Source organism: Vipera berus (assembly GCF_964194415.1).
Source record: "Vipera berus genome assembly, chromosome: 2".
Taxonomy (NCBI): domain Eukaryota; kingdom Metazoa; phylum Chordata; class Lepidosauria; order Squamata; family Viperidae; genus Vipera; species Vipera berus.
Genome location: NC_138203.1, coordinates 257161460 through 257178751, shown reverse-complemented (window position 1 = coordinate 257178751; position 17292 = coordinate 257161460).

Here is a 17292-nt window from a genome sequence, read left to right as displayed (position 1 = left end):
CCAAGCCACAGAGAACTGTTGTCCATTCTGGAAGATGACAGGTTAAGGAAGCAGGCCTAAAGTCCCTGCTGCCTTTTACTGAATTTTCAAGAATCTTTGAATTTTACCAATGTTAATATGGTCATTGGTTTTTCTCTCCTCCCAATGGTGTTTTCAAATGGCAGAGCAGTGCAAACTCAGTAAGATTAAAAAGCACCCAGAGAAATTGCCAAAGAAAGATATCCAAGGCTTTTAAGAAAGATTCAGATCTGAACCACAATATAAATCTGATATCCATCTATCTGGGAATGCTGAAATGACAAAACAATTCAAGTAAATGTAACCAACAGAAAGTAGGCAAGTAACTTGACATTTTCTATCTTTCAAATTGGAATTGTCTGAGATATTTCTTTTTTTTTTCATTTTAAAAGATGAATAAGGTAAAGATAAAGGTTCCCCCGCACATGTGTGCTAGTTGTTTCCAACTCTAGGGGCTGGTGCTCATCTCTGTTTCAAAGCCGAAGAGCCAGCGCTTGTCCGAGGACATCTCCGTGGTCATGTGGCTGGCATGACTAGACGCCAAAGGCTTACGGAACGCTGTTACCTTCCCACCGTAGTGGTCCCTATTTTTCTACTTGCATTTTTACGTGCTTTCGAACTGCTAGGTTGGCAGAAGCTGGGACGAGTAACAGGCGCTCACTCTGCTACGTGGCACTCGGGATTCGACCCATCAAACTGCCGACCTTCTGATCGACAAGCTCAGCATCCTAACCCACTGAGCCACCACGTCCCTTAAAAGATGTATAGGACATCTTTATTCCACCGGGATGCAATAAAATCAGATAATAGGTTTGTTCTTGGGTGGCTTTTCTGCCTTTTGTGTCTACAGAACTTGCCTGGGTTGCCAATTCTGCCAATATAGGAGTGGCATACTTTGGCCTCATGATTGACCATGACCAAGTAACCAGAGTTCAGATTTTAACCACAAGGTAAAAAAATCAGCAATGATATGGAAATGTGCGTGCTAAAGGTTGGTCTGTCCGTATAAGCTCTTGACAAATATGATTCCCTCATGATTTCCATTGCAATCTGATTACTTTCAATTAGCTAGTATTGGATAAATTTGTTCCAGATTTTGTTAAACAAGAGATTTACAGGCTAAAAAAAGGAAGCAAAGTGAATATATAAAAATTCCTTCTCATCTCATTCATATGGGTGATATGTGTCTTCCTCTACCTTGAGTCCTCTACCAAATACCTGATAGTTTGAGGCTTCTGTGCAGTAGAATAGAATAGAATAGAATAGAATAGAATAGAATAGAATAGAATAGAATAGAATAGAATAGAATAGAATAGAATAGAATAGAATAGAATAGAATACAATACAATACAATAGAATAGAATACAATAGAATAGAATAGAATTGGAAGGGACCTTGGATGTCTTCTAGTTCAGCCCCCTGCTCAAGTAGGAGAACCTATATCATCTCAGACAGATGATTGTCTAGTCTCTTCTTAAAAATTTCCAGTGATGGAGTGCCCACCATTTCTGGAGGCAAGCCTTTCCACTGGTTGATTGTCCTCACTGTCAGGAAGTTTCTCCTTAATACCTGGTTGCTTTTCTCTTTGATCAGTTTCCAACCATTGTTTCTCATCCTTCCCTCTGGTGCTCTGGTGAACAAAGTTATTCCCTGTTCTTTGTGGCAACCCCTAAGATACTGGAATATTGCTATCATGTCTCCCGTGTTTCTTCTTTTCTTTATATTCGTCAAACCCAAGTCCCGTAGCTGTTCTTCTTATATTTTAGTCTCCAGGCCTTTGATCATCTTTGTTTCTCTTCTCTGAAATTTTCCCAAACTCTCTATATCTGTCATGGTTCCGATAAATGAGACAGTCCAAAAAAAAATGTAAACATTGTTCATCTAAAAGTCTTAATAATGAAACGAAACATCGGCACTCATGGAGGGATGCCAGAATCTGAAATCTCCTCCCCCCAAACCCATCTAAAAACACACACACAATCCCCGCCCTTATCTACACGTCATAAATCACATTATCCAATTAGTTTTACATATGAGGTTTCACTTCCCATTCTGTACGCAGGCTTTTCTCATCTTCTCACAACATCAGGGTAGATTTCCTTCCCCCCCGCCAATGAAGCAATTAAAGTAACAGGCTGTCTCTTATATTGTAAGTGCAAAAACATGTCAATGTTTGCAGCATTGACAATATCTTTTTTTGGGATATGGTGACCAAAATTGGCTGCAGTATTCCAGGTGTGGCCTTAGCAAGGTTTTATAAAGTGGTACTGATACTTCACATGATCTTGATTCTATGCCTCCATTTATACAACCAAGGATTGTATTAGTTTTTTTGGTTGCTGTTGCACACTGCTGGCTCATAGTCAAGTGATCATCCACTAGGACTCCAAGGTCCCTCTGACACTTAACTGTTTTTAAGCCAGGTCTCATCCAACCTGTACTTGTACCTTTGATTTTTCCTGCCAAAATGTAAAACTTTGCTTTTCTCCACAATTGAAACTCATTTTGTTGGCTAGGGCCCATTGTTCAAGTTTGTCTAGATCTTTTTGGATCCTGAGTTTGTCTTCTGGAGTGTTGGCTACTCCTGTCAGTTTGGTGTCATCTGCAAATTTGAGGCGTTCCCCTTCAATTCCCTCATCAAAGTCCGTATTTTAGCTGTTCTTAGCACTGCACTCTTCTGGACAGCGAGCTTTGATATCATTCCTGGGATCTGTTGGAACCACTCTCCCACTTCTTCAGCTTCTCATACTCCTTCTTCCTAATGTTGCTTTCATTTGGCACCACTGCGTATATTAGCACTGCTACCTTCTGGTTTTTATTTACTACCAGGATGTCTAGTTGATTGGCCAGTGCCTATATGTCTATCTGGATCTGTCATATCCTGGATCTTAGCCTAGTTATTCTACATGATCTTTCATGAAATCTCCCATTCTGGACTTGTGAGGGTCAGCTTAAAAGGCACATCCATGTTATTATGATCTTCAGCTTCTCAACAACTGAATTCAAGGCAATTTTATACAATACCAATGCATATTCAAATATGCTCTTGGTATTTAACAGGTAATTTGATAAAAGCATTTACAACATAATGAGGGGAAAGGTCCATGGCAGGAAAAAATCAGTGAAGACTGCAGCTGATTGGGAGAAACATTTCCCTCTGTCTTTCTCTCTTACTGAAGAGAATAATTATGGAACAGCTATTTCTAGGGAGGTTTGTCAGATACCACCCTTGTACAATTGTCTTGTCACAATCAGACTTACTTTCCCCAGACATTTAATTTTTAGCTTCCAGTTTGAGTTTCCTAAAATGGTTTTGATGATCAGAACAAGAGGGGGTTTTTTTCCTCTTTCTTATGTATCTACATCTGAGGATTTTTTTTTACAAATTATTACCATACATTTCTCACAGCTTTCTTGTCCTCCAGCACTTTCTTAATTAGAAAATGACAGTTGCTTTCTTAATATGGTAGTGCCCTGATTAACAAATATGATTTCTACTATAATTACTATAGTAAGGTAAAGGTAAAGGTTCCCCCGCACATGCGTGCTAGTCGTTTCTGACTCTAGGGGCCGGTGCTCATCTCCGTTTCAAAGCATGGAACGCTGTTACCTTCCCACTGTAGTGGTCCCTATTTTTCTACTTGCATTTTTACGTGCTTTCGAACTGCTAGGTTGGCAGAAGCTGGGACAAGTAACAGGTGCTCACTCTGCTACGTGGCACTCGGGATTTGACCCGCCAAACTGCTGACCTTCTGATCGACAAGCTCATCATCCTAACCCACTGAGCCACCGCGTCCCTTATAATTACTATAGTGATTGATAAATATCAGAATTAAAAAAGAGACAAATATCAATTTCTGACCAGTATCCTGAGAATTCAAGTAGCTAATTACATATAGGAAAATACCATACAAGCAAAGTTTATTCAACTCAGGATAATATCAACCTGAAAACAAGAAGCAAGCCAACTAAGGTATGTATGTATGTATGTATGCATGTATGTATGTATGTATGTGTTTGTTTGTTTATTTTTTGTTGGTTTGTTTGTTTGTTTATCCATCCATCCATCCAATTTATATAGCCACCAATCTCATGTATGTGATTCTGGATAGTTCACAAACTAAATAAAAACCACACTAAAAATAATATTTAAACACAGAAACATAACCAGTGGCTGAATTCTATTCATAACTAACTTCATTTTCCAGCAGGACTTGGCACCTGCCCACACTGCCAAAAACAGCAAAACCTGGTTCAATGACCGTGGGATTACTGTGCTTGATTGGCCAGCAAACTTGCCTGACCTGAACCTCATAGAGAATCTATGGGGCATTGCCAAGAGAAAGATGAGAGACATGAGACCTTTCAATGCAGAAGAGCTGAAGGCCGCTATTGAAGCATCCTGGTCTTCCATAACACCTCAGCAGTGCCACAGGCTGATAGCTTCCATGCCACGCCGCATTGAGGCAGTAATTGCTGCAAAAGGGGCCCAAACCAAGTACTGAGTACATATGCATGCTTATACTTTTCAGAGGTCCAATATTGTTCTATGTACACTCCTTGTTTTATTGATTGCATGTAATATTCTAATTTTCTGAGATTGTGGATTTGGGGTTTTCATGAAATGTACGCCATAATCATCACAATTATGACAAATCACGGCTTGAACTATCTTGCTTTGCATGTAATGAGTCTATCTATTAGTTTCCCCTTTTAAGTTGCATTACTGAAATAAATGAACTTTTGCACGATATTCTAATTTTTCGAGTTTCACCTGTACAAGTGTCAAGACATCGAAAGTAGATAGATCCTTAGGAAACATCTCAGGAACAAAGGAATCTCAAAAAGAAGGCATGAGATGCTGAAAAACAACCAGATACATGTAAGATGTGATTATGATATACTGTGGACAGCTTAGAAAAAAAAAAGGTGAGAGCTATTTCTGACCAGGAAAGAAGCAAATAATAGCCTACCTCTGAGATCTCATCCATCTACATACAAAAGAAGTTGCCTTATAACCAGGTCAAACTATATATTCTTCGGGTCCAATCAGGCTTAATTGGACTACAGTTCCAAAAGTGGGGTGAGATGACCCTCCTTACCTAATTCATGATTTCATAATTTTGACTGCATCCTTACAATTATTCCCAGATTGTGCTTATCCTAGTGGGCTTTTGTCCACTGGCATGGAAATTGTACTTTAAACTGTTTATTTTCACTGTATATGTTTATTTTAATCCGTATTAGTTTAACAAGAATAATAATAAATGAAAGCAATAAAATCCATCATAAATTGAGCAAATTCAGCTAGCTTGTTCTTCTATTTTGTGTTGAGATTATTTGCTTCCACTTCAGAATCATCGCTGCCTAGTTCAGCTCTACTGTACAAGTACTGAATAGCAAGTTTCTATTGAGCATTGAGTAGCTGAACATTTTAGATTTTTGTTGCATGAATGCTGTGTAATAATAAATTCCCCCATCTTCTAGGCCCAGTGTAGCCATGATTTTCTGAATGCATGAAAGAGATTCAGGATTATAGGAACTGCCAAATATGTGTCCGAAGTCAAAACTACTACACCATCTTGGAATCTGCATCTTTATTGTCCACCCAATGAGTTTAGTAGCAGCCTGAGCAATTTCCACCACTCTTCTGCCCTCTTTTGTCTACAGCAGGGGTCTTCAAACTTGGCCCTTTTAAGACTTGTGGACTTCAACTCCCAGAATTCCTTAGCCAAGCCAACTTCATTCTGGGAGTTGAAGTCCACAAGTCATAAAAGGGCCAAGTTTGAAGACCCCTGGTCTACAGAATGGAGGTGACGTTTTAAGTAAAATCTGCACCTCCTAAGACAGGGATGTCAAATTGCCAGCCCACGGGCCAGATGCATCATGAAGAAACTGCACCCACCCCATTGCCATCAATGGGGAAAAAGGTCCGATACATTGCATGACATCATGGGACATCTCGAGTTTGACATGTCTGTCCTAAGATCACCCAAGGACCCATTAGATAAGTGATCTTGTGGTCTATCTGTCAACTATATTAGGCTTAAAAAATGAGTACAGTAGTTTACAATTTTTCAAAGTTACACTAGGAAGACGTTTAGAACTGGCTGAATATTCCAAGGTGTTTTCTTTAGGAAATATCCTTTTTAAAAAACAGTAATCAGGTACTTAATTCTAACTAATTGCCTTCCTCAGCTGAAGTGTAATACAACTAGCTAAAGCAGGTTGAATTCGATATTAATATCTTCTTATAAATATGACTTTTATCTTGAAATTTCACATATAAAAGTCGAAATACCTACAGGTTTCATTATATATAAAGTGCCTTACCTAATCAGACAAGATCTGGAGAGTGTAACACAGGGGTCTTCAAACCTGGCCCTTTTATGACTTGTGGACTTCAAATCCCAGAATTCCTCAGCCAGGCACGCTGGCTGAGGAATTCTGGGAGTTGAAGTCCACAAGCCATAAAAGGGCCAAGTTTGAAGACCCCTGGTTTAACACCTATTGCCTTCAAAAATAGTTAGTGGAAGTAATTTCTGGAAACTTTATAAAGGAGGTTACGGTCTCTGCTTTTCCTGGAATTCAGAGGGGTGTTTTATACAGTTTTTGTACTTTCATTTCATTTTGCCAGCTGATTGCTAGCACTACAGCAATTTTTCATGATTGTGTCTGTTGTGTAGCCGGTTTTTTGCAGGCATTGAGAGAGACGGAAGGTTCAAAACAGCAACATGCTTTATTGAATGTCAGAACAGAACAGAAGCAACAAGGGAGCTGCTGCGCAGCTATTTATATGGTTGGCCAATATGCGGCAACCAATAGGTTTTAAGCATAGGTTTCCCGCCCAAAGACCTACTTAGCTGGCTGGAGACAACCAGTCTGGGCTGGCTAGCAACCGTTACAACATACACGTGAACTAGCACTTAGCAATTGAATGCAAGCAATTAGCAAGCAGTGCAACACTTACAACATATACAAAAGGCCAATACATTACAGTATCAATCATTTATTAACATCTGGTTAGGATACACAGTTCACAGTGCAGCTGGTGTAAATGTTTGTTTATGTTCCTAGTGGGCTATCACAGAATTCTACATTAGCCATAAAGTTTCAGTCCAAATTCAAGGTGAAGTTCTTTTATATGTTTTCATTCCTGTTCTAAACTGCAAATATGGGGATCATAAGGTAGATATAATCACATTTCTATATGCTTGCCTATGAATGCAATAAGGATTTGATTCGATTCACATTGCTAATTTCAAATTGATTCTGTTATTACATCTACTCAGTAACTAACTATATTGGCAATTGTTGGTTCCCTACAGCCTGTTCTTTCTGCCATGAGATGGATGACTATGTAAATCAAATCAACGACTGAATGAATCAGATGCTCCCCGAAACAGTCTTCCCTTCATGATTTCCTTGCTCTCCTTCTTATTTGCTTGCTCTCTTTCTGGGACTAATCTACACTATTTCCCAGAAGTTGGCAACGATGGAAAAACTACTGTTGGTTTGCTTTGCTTTTATTACTGCTGGTCAGTCAAAGAAGGCAAGAGGTTAGGTAGTAACATCAATGTGAAAAAAAAAACAGCAGGAAGAGCAGAACTACCAAGAATGGAAGAAAATGTTCTCCTGAGGCAGTGATGGCAAACTTATGGCACGCGTGCCAAAGGCAGCACTCAGAGCCCTCTCTGTGGGCACGTGCGCCATTGCCCCAGCCCCACCTCCCTCCATGGCCCCTTCCTCACTACCACCCCTGGAGGAGAGTTGCCCCTGAGCGCGGCCCATACAGAGCAGTGCAACCAAGGACATGGCAGCCGGGCAGTGGGGACAAGACTCCGCCCTCATGCCCCATCACGTGCAGTTCATGCTGCGGGGCATGGGTGGAGGGTGTGACTGCCATGGTGCTGCTGGGCCACCTGGGCAAACTGCAGGAGGCCGTGAAGGTGGTGGGTGGCCCTGTGGGTGGGTGGGCAGGGCAGGCATGGCGGGGCTGAGCAGGGGTAGGCAGGGGGCAGGGCAGGGGCAGTTTTTCAGCACTTGGTCTCTAAAAGGTTCACCATCACTGTCCTGAGGTGTCAGAAACCACCTAACAATCCTGAGTTCTGGTGCTGGCTCTGGATAATTGCTGAGGGACACTAAAGTAGGGGTCCTCAACACCCAGGCCCTGGATTGTTGTCAGACTGTGAACCATGGGAACCGGGCCACAGAAACACACACGAAGCCTCATTTGCACATATGCAGGATCTAGGTTGCATGTGTGAAATCATTCTCCCCACCACCAAAACCACCAAAGTCACCGTCACTGCCACTGCCGATCCATGGAACCAAAAAGGTTGTGGGGCCATGCTCTAAAGAATTCCCACATATCTATCAGGATATGTTGTTGCCAATATATATTTCTATTCTAAAAAAAGACATGAACAGGCTATAGGCTAGTTTATAATTTCTAAGGGGTTTCCTTAGATGTTCCCATGATATATAATGTAGTGATGTCTGTTGGTCATTAAATAAGATTATCTGGATTAAGACTAAAAACTAAATTACTTCATGGGAACATTTAAGAAAACCCCTTACAAATTGAAGATTAGCATGAAAATGCAAAAGAAAGATGTAGGCAGTTTTACATTTGATTTCTAAATAAATGTAGGGGCTTTACAGGACATTTTAAGCAACGTAGATCAGGATTTCTTACCAGGTTTATTTTACTAGAATGCATTACTGCATATTTTTTCCTCTTGGGTCTAAAAGCCTACTAGACCTTTGAATGAGATGTCTGGACTCACCCTCTGAAAAGACATTTCTTTTCACTAGAGTTCCAGTGAAGTAGTGAAGTAGGCCTAGAGTTCTTAAGATTTCTTTTCAACGTTTTCACTTTGGTTATATATGCTACCTTTGATCTTAGCCAAAAGGCCAAGAAGTCTGTGTGTGTGTGTGTGTGTGTGTGTTAACGACCCTGTAATTCCTTGCAATGGGGTGGAGTTGGGGTGACTGAGCGGAGGTTGAGCATTTACTGGCCAGATGCCGTTCCCGACACCTATGCAGAGTTTGCAATAGACAGAAATTTCTATTTCTCAGAGAGAGAAATATCTGCCACTACCTTGGATCAAATTAACAGCCTCCTGATTGTGAGGTGAGAGCTCCACCTCTAGGCCACCGCACCACTCCAAAGTGGTAATTATATATAAAGTTATTTCATGGATAAAATGAATTAATTCAGAAGTGGGAAGCAGAAAAGTCCTCTGGGTGGATTAGATATGTGAAATGGCGAAAGCAGTGCCATGTCTATGGTAAGCAAGTTCCACCCCTTTAATATGGGCCTTGTGACATCACACAAATGTACAAAAGGAGCAGAGTTTGAGTGCAAAGCTACCTTCATCATTTTGATGAAATCACATGATCCTATGGATGCCTCTGGTGGGAAATCTTTGATGGATAAGCTTAAGCCAGTCTATCTTTCTTTTTCTCTGCTTTGCTTCTGCATGCCTCGAAAGATTAACAAGGCTTTAGTTGCAGAAGTCCATGTTTATCTTCAGTGCAGATTCTGTTATGATGTGATAAAAAGGTAGAATTAAGATTTCCTAAAGAAAGACTGCAGCTTCAATTAACCAAACTAGTCAATTAACCAAACTATACCTAACTGAAAGTTCTCTAGAGAAAAATGAAGCCTCTTGAAATAGATCTTAGCTTGCAAAGCACATCAAACAGTGCTGCAGATGTTGCCTTGTTTGCTTGAGCAAAGACATAATATAAAATAAATGCCTGTATGTAATTAAAAAGTAAATAATGAAATCAACGATTTTTCTTTTCTGGTAGAACAGAATGCTAAATAGTGTCCCTGAAAATATGATAGCCACCATTTGTCAAAATTTCTCCTTTCAGAAGAGGAAAGAAAATGCATTTTTTTCCCCCGAACCTGTTATTTATGCTTAAGTCGTTCAAGTTGAAATGCTGTGATTAAAAAAAACCTACTCCTTCTATTTCAAAACAACACCAGGGCAATATTAATCTATAGGATGGTACATGTACCACCGTGTGGGACGCGGTGGCTCAGTGGGTTAGGACGCTGAACTTGTCGATCGGAAGGTCGGCAGTTTGGCGGGTCGAATCCCGAGTGCCGCGTAGCAGAGTGAGCGCCTGTTACTCGTCCCAGCTTCTGCCAACCTAGCAGTTCGAAAGCACGTAAAAATGCAAGTAGAAAAATAGGGACCACCACGGTGGGAAGGTAACAGCATTCCGTGCGCCTTTGGCGTCTAGTCATGCCGGCCACATGACCACGGAGACGTCCTCGGACAAGCGCTGGCTCTTCGGCTTGGAAACGGAGATGAGCACCGGCCCCTAGAGTTGGAAACGACTGGCACGCATGTGCGGGGGAACTTTTACCTTTACCTTTATGTACCACCAGTGGTACTTTGGCATGTGGCAGGTGGTACGCGACCGTCCTAGACAAGTGTAGCGGAGGAGGGGAATGAGCTGAAGTGACCCAAGCCTGAGGGAAAGACAGCTGGAGCTGCCGGGCTTCCGGGGCTCTGCAGAAGCCCCAGGATCATCGCAGGGCTCCAGCTGATTGGCTCCAGCTGATTGGCACTTCTGGAAGCAGCGCGGAGCTGGAGGTGAACTGAAGAAAAAGGGGGGGAGAAGAGGAGAGGATATAAAAGGAGGTGGTTTTGGCGGGAAAGGGGAAAAAAGACAACAGGGAAAGAGAAGGGGATGGAGAAGAAGCTGTGTAAGGAGAGCTCAGCAGGCAGGGAGGAAAAAGAGACGGAAGCAGCAGCAGCTGTTGCTGGAAGTCATCAGGTTTTTGACAACTTGCTACCTAAGCACTGGTGGTACTCAAATATTGTCATGTCCTAAAAGTGGTACAATCTGTGAAAAGGTTGAAAAGCCCTCTCCCAGCTGACAATTCCTCAATTCTTTATCTTTCTCTAACTTTATCTTCTAGGTAAGAAGTTACATGTATTGCAAGTCTACAACAAGCCCAGAAAGATGGCGTTTAGAAATTATCCATGTTTTTGATTTCTTCATGAACCTCATTAAATGTATTTGTTATACCCATTTCCTTGAGTTGTTATAACTAGTAAACAATAGCCATACCAACTATGTGTAGAAAAAGCTAGTGCCATTCAGCCATGCTAATGGCGTCTTTATCCATGTGGATTCAGTTTAATCTCAAGGTTTGCACACATTGTGTTAAAGAGAATATTTTTGTTTCCTCCTAGAAGAGAATATATGTAGCTCAGGGTTGAACTGATGTTACCTAGTCAGTTAATGAAACATCTGCAAGTAACCAAATAATCTCAAGAGGGCACCAAGGATTCTACAATTTGTTTCCTTATTTCATAAGTAAAGTATGCTTGATAGGTGATATGAATCAATCTGTCTTTATATTTAAAGAAAGGCTGGCATAATTACCAGACAATATGCCATAAAGGAACCAGGAAGGTATCTGCATTAGATTTTGGAGCTATCAAAGCCAATGTGTAAAAGGACTACAGTGATCTCAGTAGCTGATGGCCCTTATTATTAGTTAATGTATCTAATGATGTTTTTTTAAAACATTATGAAGTCATTTCAGGCACAAATATAAGCCTTAGAGTCATCCAGAAAATATCATATGTGTTTATTTACTAATGGTTTGAAGATGCTTGTTGGTCCCATTGTAATTACTTTGTCTGTGGGTGTGGGTTGCTTTTGAGTCAGTTTTGACTACTGGCAAATACCTGGAATAGTCCTTGGCAAGGGTTCCAGAAACATTTTGCCCTTAATTCCTTCCTGTTGGACTGGGCCAAGGTCAGTCCAAGGACTTTATGCCTATGATAGAACTCGTGGCCTCTTGGTTCCTGGCCTAATACTTTAACCACTATGCTAAACTAGTCACCATTTTAATAAAATTGTCACTGAAACATAGAAGCCAATCTAACCTGTTTAAATTTTCTGCCATTTGCTTCCCTCAGAATTCATTTGTTTATAACCGCCAACAACAATCTATCACCCTAGGCTTTTATGCAATGTCCTATGCTCAGACTGGCTGGGAATTATGGGGGTTTTAATTCAACATAGCACACACTAGGTTGAGGTATACTGGGCTATAGATTGTATTGGGAGTACCTTTTTTCATTCTCTAATCACAGAAATAGCAACATAAACTATGCACATTTACAAACACTATGATTAACTCTGGTGGAAATTCAACATTATTGCAGAAGACAGCTATTACAATATTGCTCATTCTTCCATCAACTGTTTGAAGTCATTTGAATTAGTTTACTCTTCCATCTTACAAAATATAAAACAGAAGCTGGGAGACATTGTGCATGTGGTCACTCACAAATAAAATGTCTCCCAGCTTTTAGATTCTGTACAATTATAACATACCGTAATCAGAAATAGACAGTAGATCTTCAATAGGACAGCTATTAACACAGTACTTTTTTTATAATGCAGGGGGTCTAAAATATTTATTTTTATGTGGAATAAGTCATGGTATAAGATATATTGAATTTTTTGTTTAAGGAAAAAAAAATGTTTAACAAGGAACTCTAGTTCCTTATTACACTGAGTCTTTTAAAATTGCATATCAAATTGATTTGTCAGTAGCAAATATTTATAGAGTGATTTGGGACTTCTTTTAGAAGCATCTCTGAAGTTGAAAATGTCACTGGTTCAAATCAAGAGTTCAATAAAGCGAGTTCCCTTTCTTTTTCAACCAATTTCATTCCCTATTTTTCCATTTTCTTACTTTTTACTTGTCTCTCCATAGATTTAACCAGTAATATTAAGTTTCACCCACAAATAATTCATGCATCTAGCCATGTTTTTAATAAACGACATGATTGGTTGGATTTTATAAATGGATTTTAACTGTTAATCTGTATTAATTTATTATGGGCACTGTTTAATTACTTTTTAATAGTTTTTAATTTTTGTATCTTGTTTTTATGTATTGCCCTGTTCACCGCCCTGAGTCCTTCGTGAGAAGGGCGGTATACAAATTAAATAAATAAATAAATAAATAAATAAATAAATAAATAAATAAATAAATAAATAATGATGAAGTAATCTCCATTTCTCTTCAGCAGTACGTCAGAATTCATCTGACATTTCATGATTCTGGATCAATATCCCACTGCAGACAAAATACATAATAACTATTTTGATAAGGAGAATGAAGTATAGGTGATGGCATCACGTAGGCTCACAGGCAATTCTAGGTACACAGCATAGCACAATTGAAAGGACAGATAGTAACAGGCTTTTAGATAGGAGAGGAGGTGGCTACATCTTTTCCCAGGATGATAAGGTTTCCAGGTGCAGCAGTAACAAAACATTTTTTTAGGAAATGAATCCAAAGCAGGGCATACTCTGCACCCTTGATAGAACCCCTTAGTACCATCTCATACTGTAATTGTTCTGCCAAGCGTGTTATTTCGTGCCCTTTCTTCAAGATGAATTTATGAGAGACATTTGTGAGCATGCCCAGAATCAAGCTGTAAGAAGAAAGAGCAAAAGGGAACACTTTGACCCATCAGGGCAACTGTTTCCAGAGGGTAAATGATTTTTGCTTAGGAACAAGGACAGCTTGACCTCAAATTGTGTCCTTCAGTTGAGTTGGCTTCAGGATCAATAATTCAGACCCAGCAAGGTTAAGATTGAAATTCAACACATCAGAAGGGGGACACTTAGCCAGGGAACCTGGGTTAGGGATACCCAAGGATTTCTTTCCATCTTTATTTGGGAACAGCATGAACAGCAGTTTGAGCCTCCTTTGAGGTTGATGCAGTGATGGGATTCAGCCGGTTCGCACCACTTCGGCAGAACCAGTAGCTAATTTTTCGTTGCCCAGGCCCAGAATGGACTTTCGGAAGCGGCATCTACACACAGAACTGGTTGTTCACATATTTGAATCCCACCACTGGGCTGATGTACACGTTGAAGCGGAACTGCACTTTGGGCTCCCAGACATCTTTGAAACTTGTACTAAGACATGTAAATTTAGACATGGTGAACACGGGTTCTGATTCAGTACAGTGTCCTGAAGCTTATGAAAGAATGGCATATGTGTGTGTATGCATACATATACATATGTATACAATTCCAGAATGGAAGTTTATGACACTTTAAAAAAATTATTGGACTCCTTTTACTAAGATTGAAATAAGGGAGGGAAGATTTTTCCTCATTCCCTCAGCAGCCTTTTTCGGGAAAAAAATGTTTTTTAAACAGAACAAAATAAATTAACAGTGCTCCTATTCAAATGAACGAAAGGAATTTATCTAGACCAGCTGCAGGGGGAGTACATATTATTAACTAACATGAGGCCGTGATGGGAACTGTAAAAGTTGTAAAATTTGTTCTTATCTGTTCCAGCACTATCAGAGAATTTAATGTCATCTTCTTTGGTTATTCCTGCGCTATGGCAGCGTCTGCTTTAATGTCATCTTTTGACATTCAAAAGGGGGAAAAAAGAATATTATAGACTATATGGAGGGCAGGAGTAAATATCCAATATTAATGAAAATATCACTGTTTTGAAAGTCATAATTAGCTTGAAAACATAACATATACAGAACTGAGATCCAATTTGGTGTAGTGGGGAAGGGCCTACTCCAGGAGGCTGTGAGTTCTAGTTCTACCTTAGGCATGAAAGTCAACTGGATAACCTTGGGACAGTCACTCTCTCTCGGCCCAACCCACTTCACAGGTTTGATGTTGTAGGAAAATAGGAGGAGGAAGTTTTATGTCTGTTTGCCACCTTGAGTTCTTTATAAAATGATAAGGGTGGAATAAAAAAAATAAAAATAAATAAGAGACCAATCTAACCATCCTAATACAAACTATAATTGTCATTATTCCATCATTAAACATTTCCCACAAGACAATTCATGCAAAACCATTCATGTGGTAAACAGCCCCATTTTACATCACCTCGGTAAGCTCTTTTAAGTCACTTCCATTAAAAATCATTTCCATTAAAAATCCAAGCTTAGGTTTGGGTTAAAATTGTTTTGGGCAACAGCCGCCACCTCAAAAACATTGGAAACCACTTTTAAATATATGTGAATTGTTTCTGAAAGGAGACAGTTACACACACACATTAGCTAACTGGAGAACACAAGATGTACTGAAATATTTTTCTGAAAACTATTTCTTAAAATAAAAAAAAAACTCCAGCGTTTGGGAAGCTAAATAGAAGGATGAAAAAACCATGGCTATAGGGTTATAGGATCAAGTGATTTGCAAACTAATATGACACTTCAGACCAGGCCTGCGGTGGGGTGGGGCACATTGATAAATTAAAAATCCTGTGAGCTACAAAAGGAATTCCTGAAAATCTGATCAGCAGAAGTGAACTTTAGAGATGCTCAGTAACATATATTTGGGGGCAGCTCTAAATTTACTGTGGTTTTTTTTTTAACACCTTCAGCTGGTTTCTTGGTGGACTGTAGATTGTGCAGCCCTACTTCAGCCTCTTAAAGACATTTCAAATTGTATATTGAGCTTACCAGATGCATACCTCTTACTTAGGCTTTCATTTGTTTATTGGAAAAATAACAATAAAAGTAACATCTGTAAAAATGTTCTGCCAGGAATCATCAGTTTGCTACCAAATTTAGATGATGTGAGGAGTCTGAAGGTTTGAAAAAAAAGTGGGATTTTTGGTAATTACACAGGCTGATAAACATGTACCGTTTTAAAAAAAATCAGCTTCCCCTCTCTAAATTAAGGCTTCCCCCAAAGGCTTTTTTTTTTTTACAAAAGGGGAGAAACTTGCATCACAAGTCATTTTGATGAATGCCATAAATCCCAAAGGCTCCCCTGAATAACCTCAAGAAGGTCACTATTTCAAAGGAAAACCACAAATGTAACCTAAAAGTAGATTTCTTTTAAATACTGAATTCTATTTGCTTTTGAGATTTTACTTTAGAAGGTGAGAAAAATCCATTTTAAGTTTGAACTGTTTAACTCTCATTGGGGTAATTTAGATATGGCAAAATCAGAGCAGAAGACTGCCCAAGGGAGTTAACCTCATCAAAGGAACATCCAAAGTTTTGAATAATTTATACAAAAATTATTTCCAGCCTAGCATTTGAAGATTTTAGCACAAATTCCCTGAAGCTTCAAGTAGGGGAGAAAGCCACCATCGTAAATGAAAACTCGGATAGCCTGTTCCTGCCTTTGGAAATTGTTGTGCTTGTATTTAATGTTTGCTTCATAGCTGGATTATCAGTCACTGAAGATAGCAGTGGATAATTAAAACCTAAATTGTTTCTTAATTATAGACATTGCAAAAGTATCATTCTTTGGTATATAATTACTTCTCATGTACATGACTAATTATTATTATTTGAATCTCCTATTAAAATTTCCCAAATAAGTAGGGTTGCCAGGCCTGGCCCAAAGTGTTAAGGTTTTAGCTTGTTTTTGAAAGCCTGGGGGAAGATATTCAATCTCAGGTCATGAACCAAATGTAAAGAGATAAACAGCAGGATTTGTAAACTGAAGTTGAAAAACTTTGGAAGGAAATACCAATGATAATTTTATTAGCAAGAGTTCTTGGAGTCCTACCAAGTAGGTTCACCAAATATTTGAAAGTTTCAAATGTATTGTATTTCACATCATTAACTTTTCAAAAATACCCACCTTGCTTAGAACTTCCAAATGCATCTCCAAAATTCTTAGGTTCTTGGTTAAAGCCCGAATCATCAGAAATTACTCTCTTTAAAAGATTGTTTTACTTGTTGGATAAACAGAGAATAATAATGTTTGTAATGTTAAAAATCCTCCATTCTCTATCTCCTCCACAGCCAGTAGTCCAATTTAAGATATATCACATCATGTAGATCTGGTTTTAGAATCACTCTGTTTTTATAAGCAGACAGCATTATAAAATGAATGAATGAATGAATAATCACAAAAAGTAGTACATATAGTACTCACTTAACGACCACCCATTCAGTCAACATTCCTAGTTAAATGGTGCTGAAAAATTAACTTTATGGCCCATTTACAATAATTTATGACCTTCGCAAGGCCCCCCCAGCCTTGTGGACATTGCCCTCTGCCTGAATTGTGACATCTTTTTTCCCCCCTTGGTAGAGCAGAGAGTTTGTATAGAAAGGAATTCCAAGAAGTAAGCTTTTGCTGTTCTGCACATTGAAAGCAATGCAATTCTGCCAGCAGCTTGGGGCTGTATCGATTAGGAAATGAGAGATACCCTTGTTTTCAGGGAGTGGTGTCTACAGGGTTGTTCAAAAAAAGTCAAGATGTTTG